Source organism: Ornithorhynchus anatinus, chromosome 3, assembly GCF_004115215.2.
Source record: "Ornithorhynchus anatinus isolate Pmale09 chromosome 3, mOrnAna1.pri.v4, whole genome shotgun sequence".
Classification (NCBI taxonomy): Eukaryota; Metazoa; Chordata; class Mammalia; order Monotremata; family Ornithorhynchidae; genus Ornithorhynchus; species Ornithorhynchus anatinus.
In genome coordinates this window covers 132,519,023-132,527,069 of record NC_041730.1, presented here as the reverse complement: position 1 = coordinate 132,527,069, position 8,047 = coordinate 132,519,023, and the positions used below count along the sequence as shown (strand labels likewise).

Here is an 8,047-nt window from a genome sequence, read left to right as displayed (position 1 = left end):
TCATGTGAGCCAGGGGCTATGCCAATCGGATTATTTTTTTTTTGTTTTCATGGTATTTGTTTTGTGCTTATTATGTCAAACCCTGTTCTAAGTGCTGGGGTAGGTACAAGTTAATTAGGTTGGACACAGTCTAAGTAGGGGGGAGAACAGGTATTTAATCCCCATTTTCCAGTGGAGGAAACGGAAGCACAGAGAAGTGAAGCTCCTTGCCCAAGGTCACATAGCAAAGCAGTTGGCAAGGCCAGGATTAGAATGCAGCCCCTCTGACTCCCAGGCCTGGGCTCTTTCCATTAGGCCACGCTGCTTCTTTTGCTTGGAACATAGTAAGGGCATAAATACTATTTTTATTTACTTAAAGATGGCCTAAATGGTGCTGTAGGCAATTTACAAATGAGCTCTGCATGACTTAGTGATTAGAGCCCAGTCCTGGGAGTCGGAAGGACCTGGGTATGAATCTGCTGTATGACCTTGGGCAAGTCATTTCACTTCTCTGGCCTCAGTTCCCTCATCTGTAAAATGGGGATTAAAAGTGTGAACCTCATGTGGGACAGGGACTGGGTCCAAGCAGCGTGGCTCAGTGAAAAGCAGCGTGGCTCAGTGGAAAGAGCACGGGCTTTGGAGTCAGAGGTCATGAGTTCGAATCCCAGCTTTGCCACTTGTCGGCTATGTGACTGTGGGCAAGTCACTTCACTTCTCTGTGCCTCAGTTACCTCATCTGTAAAATGGGGATTAAGACTGTGAGCCCCACGTGGGACAACCTGATTCCCCTGTGTCTACCCCAGCGCTTAGAACAGTGCTCTGCACATAGTAAGCGCTTAACAAATACCAACATTATTCCCTGGTGGTCTAGTGGTTAGGATTCGGCGCTCTCACCGCCGCGGCCCAGGTTCGATTCCCGGTCAGGGAAATATGTCTTGAGAAGCAGCGTGGCTCAGTGGAAAGAGCATGGGCTTTGGAGTCAGGGCTCATGAGTTCGAATCCCAGCTCTGCCACTTGTCGGCTGTGTGACTGTGGGCAAGTCACTTAACTTCTCTGTGCCTCAGTTCCCTCATCTGTAAAATGGGGATTAAGACTGTGAGCCCCACGTGGGACAACCTGATTCCCCTATGTCTACCCCAGCGCTTAGAACAGTGCTCGGCACATAGTAAGCACTTAACAAATACCAACATTATTATCTATCCCAGCATTTAGGACAGTGCTTGGCACATAGTAAGCCCTTAACAAGTACCATCATAATTATAATTATTATCTCTTTCTCCACTTTTTTCTCCACAGAAGAAGGAGCACAAATTGAGCAGAATGGAGGATCGGATGCGATGGGCAGATGAAGAACCAACAAATGAACGCTATTTTTGGAGTGCTCGTATTTTTGGAGTGCCCTCTGTATGCTGAACAATTAACTAAACACTTGGGAGAGTGTGATAGAAACAGTGGAAATAGTCCCTTCCCTCAAGGAGTTCACAGAATAGAGGGGGAAGTGGACATTACAATAATTTCCATATAGTAAGAAGAAGGAAAATGGAGATTTTTTAGACAAGGGAAGCAGTGTGACCTATCGGAAAGAGCTGGGACCCGGCCGGGGGTCAGAGGATCCGTGTTGTAGTTTCGCCTCGGCCATTTGTCTGCTGTGTGTCCTGTAGGCCTCAGTTAAGTCGTCTGTAAAATGGGGATTAAATCATCCTCCCTCTGATTTAGACTACGAGTCTCATGTCAGGGCCAGGGACTGTGTCTAACCTGATTATCGTCCTCTGTGTCCCAGTGTTTAGAACAGAGCCTGGCATGTAGGAAACACTTAACAAGGAATATTTTTTTTTTAAATGAGTGCTTAATTGGGAATATTCAAAAATGGTGCAGGTTGTGAATATGTAAAAGCGTGGTGGAGTGGAGGGTAGAGAACCAGGGGAGAGAAGGGAGTAAGCACTTTGTATTGTGCTCTGTACAAGATAAGCACTCAATAGGAACCATTAATGATGATCAGGAAAGTCTTCTTGGGGATGTGGTTTCAGAAGGGCCTCAAAGACGAGTAGAGTTGAGGTTTGTCAGGTGTGGAGGGGAAGGGAGTCTGGGCCAGATAGGAAAATGGGCATGATAAGGGTTTAGAGGCAGAAGAGGGAGGAAATGGTTCCCTGAAAGACCTACCTCTTTTTGGATTGCCATGTGGCTGTTGGTGAATCCCTGCGAGCTCATTGTAGGCTGGGACTGTACCTGTTATATTGATTTATTCTACTCTCCCTAAATGCTTAGTACAGTGCTCTGCACACAGTAAGTGCTCAATAAATAAGACTAATTGACTTTGCTTATTTTAGAGGACTTAGTGTTGTATCTACCCCAGTGCTTACTACAGTGCCTGGCACATAATAAGCACTTAACCACTACCATTGTAAAAAGAAAACAACAGACTCCTCACATATCCGAGTGCTCCCCTGGAAACCCATGAGACAGTAACTCACTTTCCCCTCGGCCGCTTGTGGAAACCTGAAGTCCCTGAAAGTTCCCCACCATAGCAGATCGTAGCGTGAAACAAGTAGATACAGCACGGACCCGGGAGTCAGAGGACCTGGGTTCTAATCACTTCACTTCTCCGGGCCTCAGTTCCTTCATCTGTAAAATGGGGATTAAGACTGTAAGCCCCATCTGGGACATGGACTGTGTCCAACCTCATTTTTATCTAGCCCAGAGCTTAGTAAAGTACCTGGCACATAGTAAACACTTAACAAATACCATAACAAAGTGGGGGTGTGGGGAAGGTTCAGAAGAAGTTCTTTAGCTGTCTGCTCTGTAATTAGTCTGCTCTAAGAGACAGAGCAAAGCCAGATTGCTGCTTAAATTGAGCACCATAGGATTTCCAAAGAAATACTTTTCCTTTCCACTCGGGCAAGATAAATAACAATTAGACTCCCTTTGGATGACACGTTATGAGTACCTCATTATGACCTCATTAGGAAGCATCATCTTCTAATGAAGACTCTTTGATGACACATGATTTAGGATTAGGGAGTATTTTAAAATTTAACCTCATTGAGTTTCAGGTAACCTTGGGAAAGCACCAGGATGCGGTGATGGCGTTTTTCACTGCAGCTTCCCTAGCCCGGAGGACAGACGGACCGCCGGTGGTTGTCTGTTCATCTGGGAAATCCCATTCCCAACACTTCCCTCATCTCAAAGAATCGGACGGTAGCTCCTCCCCTTCGTGAGCTCTCCAACATGCATCTGCCATGAACGGTTCTCCGGAGCCGATTAACCGGAAGAGCCTGGCGAGGAGTTATTTCCTAAATAGGAGCTTGCAGAGGGGTGAGTTCACATAAAGAGCTTATTGTGGACTGGAAATGTGTCTGTTTATTGTTATTTTGTCCTCTCCCAAGAGTTTAGTAGAGTGCTCTGCACACAATAAGTGCTCAATAAATACGATCAAATGAGGAAGATAGAAATTGGGAAGCAGTGTTGCCTAGTTGAAAGAGCGTGGACCCGGGGGGTAGAGGTCCTGGGTTCTAATCCTGGCTTTACCACTTGACTGCTGTGTGGTAATAATAATAATAATTATGGTATTTGTTAAGCGCTTACTATGTGCCAGGAAATGTACAAGTATAGGGGTGGATACATGTAAGCCGGGTTGGGCATAATCCCTGTCTCACATGGGGCTCACAGTCTCAGTCCCCATTTTACAGATGAGGTAACTGAGGCCCAGTGAAGTGACTTGCCCAAGGTCACACATCAGACAAGTGACAGATCTGGGATTAAAACCCATGACCTTCTGACTCCAAGGCCGTGCTCTTTCCACTATGCCATGCTCGTCTCAACAGAAGTTAGGTTGCTTATAGATGCTTATTTTTTAAAGCAAACCTACTATGACTGAAGACAGACTTTAGAGTGGTTTTCTTTATTGATTTTTGTTAAACGCTTACAGATTTTGACAGGTGTCAGTGCAGATCTAGCTCCTCAGTGGGGATGAGGTGGGCACATTTGACAAACAAGCAGCCGTCAATCATTTAATCAATTGTATTCACTGAGCACTTACTGTGTGCAGAGCACTGTGCTAAGAGTTTGAGAGAATACAGTGTAACAGACACATTCCCTGCCCACAAGGATCTTACAGTCTAGATGGGATAGTCACTGAGCACTTACTGTGTGCAGAGCATTGGGCTAAGTGCTCAGATTCCTATCCCCGCTCAGCCGCTTGCTTGCTGTGTATCCTCGGTCAAGCCACTTCACTTACCTGTCCCTCCATTTCCTCACCTGGGAAATGGGGATTAAATTCTACTCTTTTCTGATTAAACTGTGAGTCCTATGTGGTGCAGGGATTTTGCCCAATCTGATTATCTTGTATCATCAACTCCAGTGCTTAGTACAGTACTTGGCACATAGTAAGCACTTAATGAATGCCATTATAATTATTATTCAATAGAGTTGGTGGACACAATTCCTGGCCTCAAGGTGTTTACAATCTAGTTTACTATGGGCAAAAGACAGAATTTGGGTCCAATTCCAGACAGCAGAAACAATCTACTTTGCAAAATATCGGCAGAAGCAGTGAATGGGCTTTGTGCTCACAGGGCGAAATCATGATAATTATGGTATTTGTTAAGCACTTACTATGTGTCAAGCACTGTTCTAAGTACTGGGGTAGAAGGTAATCAGGTTGTCCCACATGGTGCTAATAGTCTTTATCTCCATTTTAGAGATGAGGTAACTGAGACAGAGAAGTAAAGTGACTTGCCCAAGGTCATACAGCAGATAAGGGGTGGAGCCAGGATTAGAACCCATGTTTTCTGATTCTCAAGCCCTTGTTTGTTCCACTAGGCCATAGTGATAATGATAATGATCATTATTACTGTTATCAGGCATTTATTAAGTGCTTACTATGTGCCAAGCACTATTGTAAGTGTAGGGGTAGATCCAGTATATGCAGATCAGACGCAGGTCCTATCCCATGTGGGGCTTATAGGTGGAATAGGTATTGCATTCCCATTTTAAAGATGAGGAAACTGAAACACAAGGCCCCACAGCAGGAAAGTGGCAAAGGTAGGATTATCCCATTCACTTTGAAAAAGCCCTGTGAAGTCACTTTGTGCCCTGGCTTGCTCCTCCCCAGAGAGAGCTCTGAGAAATTGCCAGTTGGACAGGCGGGAGGGATTGAGGGCAGACTGGGTAGGAGTAAGGGAGGGAGGACTGAGCCTGAGTTCAGTTGAGGCTGTAACTCCCTGCACAGACCCAGATTAAGGCCACTGTGCCCTCTGCAACGAGCCCCAACAGAGGTGAGGAGCTGGAGAATTCCCCTGGAATAACCATCTCCGAGGTCCCAGGTGGACGGTACCCTTAGGACTCTGGCCATGATTCCGTGGGAAAAAACCTGCCGGGCTGGGCTCATGGATACAACCCGGGCCTGCAAATCAGAAGGAACTGGATTCTAATCTTGGCTCTGCCACTTGTCTGACCATGGGCAAGACACTTCACTTCTCTGGCCTCATCTCTAAAATGGGGATTGAGACTGTGAGCTCTACTTGGGACATGGGTGGATACAGGCAAATCGGGTTGGAGACACGGACTGTCTCCAGTCCAATTTGCCTGTTTCCACCCCAGTGCTTAGTACAGTGATTGGCACACAGTAAGTGCTTAACAAATGGCAGAGTTATTATTATTCTCTGGGCTTCAGTTACCTCATCTGGAAAATGGGGATGAAGACTATGAGCCCCATGTGGGACAGGGACTGCATCCAACCCCATCGTCTTGTAGCTACCCAAGCGCTTAACAAATACCATAATTATTATTATTGTTGTTATTTCCAGCAGCAAGCAGAGCTTTCAGCCAAGCATCCTCAGTGTCTTTATGCTTAGTGCCAAATCAAGCACTTAGTACAGTGCTCTGCACATAGTAAGCACTCAATAAATATTATTGAATAAATGAATCTGGGCGAAAAGGATCCAGGCTAGTCAATCAGCTGGGATTTTCAATCAAGCCTTGACCGTGCCATAGCTACACAGCAGGCCAGATGGCCTCCCCTTCTCCTCTGTCCACCCCCCATATTGTCTATAATTACAAAATCATAGGGGCATATGCACCATAATGCATATGTTTCTCGATACACTGGAAGTCAGAGGTCCCAGGCTCTAGTCCCAGCTCTGCCACCTAATAATAATAATAATAATGTTGGCATTTGTTAAGTGCTTACTATGTGCAGAGCACTGTTCTAAGTGCTGGGGTAGGTACAGGGTAATCAGGTTGTCCCACGTGAGGCTCATAGTCTCAATCCCCATTTTACAGATGAGGTTACTGAGGCACCGAGAAGTTAAGTGACTTGTCCAAAGTCACACAGCTGACAGGTGGCGGAGCCGGAATTAAAACCCATGACTTCTGACTCCTAAGCCTGTGCCCTTTCCACTGAGCCACGCTGCTTACTCTGTGGCCCGTGTCTCAGTTTCCCCATCTGTAAAATGAGGATTATAATCCCTACTCTGCCACATGTCTGCTGTGTGACTTTGGGCTTTTGGGGCTCAGCTACCTCATCTGTAAAGTGAGGATTGAGACTGTAAGCCCCATGTGGGACGGGGACTGTGTCCAATCTAATTAACTTGTATCTAACCCAGCACTTAAAACAGTGCTTTGTACATAGCAAGCACTTAAAAAGTACCAAAATCAATTAATAAATTGCTACCCTATCTCAGAAAGGTTGTGCAGGAAGAAAATTAAAATAACTAATGTCAGGTGTTTTGAGAATCAAAGCACCAAATAGAAATTTAGGTTAAAATGCTTATTATAGTGCTCTGCACATAGTAAGTGCTCAATGATAATAATAATAATTATTATTACCATATTTTGCTAAGTGCTTACTATGTGCCACACACTATTCTAGGCCCTGGGGTAGATACAAGGTAATCAGGTTGTCCCACATGGGGCTCACAGTCTTAATCTCCATTTTACAGATGAGGGAACTGAGGCCCAGTGAAGTGGCTTGCCCAAGGTCACACAGCAGACAAGTGGCAGAGCCAGGATTAAAACACATTCTCTGACTCCCAAGCCCGTGCTTTTCCCACTAAACAATGCTGTTTCTTGATTAATACCACTGAAGGACTGATACAGGTGCATGAATGCACATATGTACTGTGTACATTTCTTTGTACACACGTGAGAAAATGCACAGTATGATGTATATATTTTTATATATATATGTATATGGCATATACAGATTCCCAAACCATAGCCTTCAGGAGTTCCAACCCCGCTCTGCTTTACATGAAGAGGAGGAGATTGTTTTGTTTGTTTATTTTTGGGGTTTTTTATGATTTTTTTTCAGCACTTGCTATGCGCCAGGCACTGTACTAAGCACCGGGTAGATACCAGCTAACCAGGTTGGACACATTCCATGTCCCACATGGGGCTGACAGTCTTAATCCCCATTTTACAGATGAGGACACCGAGGCACCGAGAAGTGAAAAACGACATGCCCAAGGTCACGCAGCAGAGTGGCGAAATTGGGATTGGAACCCAGGGAATGTTTGTACTAACTCAGTACTCTTCCAAGCACGTAGTTCAGTGCTCTGCACATAGTAAGTACTCAATAAATAACACTGATTAAATGATTGATGTCTCCTCAGTTCACAGTGTTGTTGTGAGGAAAAAATGAGGTGAGCAATATGAAAGATCTTGGAAAACAAAAAGGAGGTATAAGGTTTCAAGGTGTTATTATTATCATTACTATTATTATTGTTGTTTTTCTACCACTAAATAGTCTCTGCAGCTTAAAAGTGGGGTGCAACTGTGTGGAGAAGGGCGACACGGCTAAGGCCCAGCTTCCCTGACTAAGCCCTCCTCTCCTTTTCTCCCACTCCCTTCTGCATTGTCCTGATTTGCTCCCTTCATTCATTCGATAGTATTTATTGAGCACTTACTATGTGCAGAGCACTGTACTAAGCGCTTGGAATGTACAATTCGGCAACAGAGACGATCCCTGCCCATTGACTGGCCTCCCCTCCCAGCCCCACACTAATTATGTCCAGATCCATAATTTGCTTAGAACAATGCTTGGCCCATAGTAAGCGCTTAACAAATACCA

At 45.1% G+C, this 8,047-nt stretch overlaps 1 non-coding gene across 1 annotated transcript; it reads left to right on the top strand.

The window, feature by feature from the left end:
* Window positions 1–835: 835 nt before the first annotated feature.
* On the top strand, window positions 836–907 carry TRNAE-CUC. Its single transcript has one exon. It is a non-coding gene; the product is annotated as a tRNA-Glu (tRNA).
* Window positions 908–8,047: the final 7,140 nt, after the last annotated feature.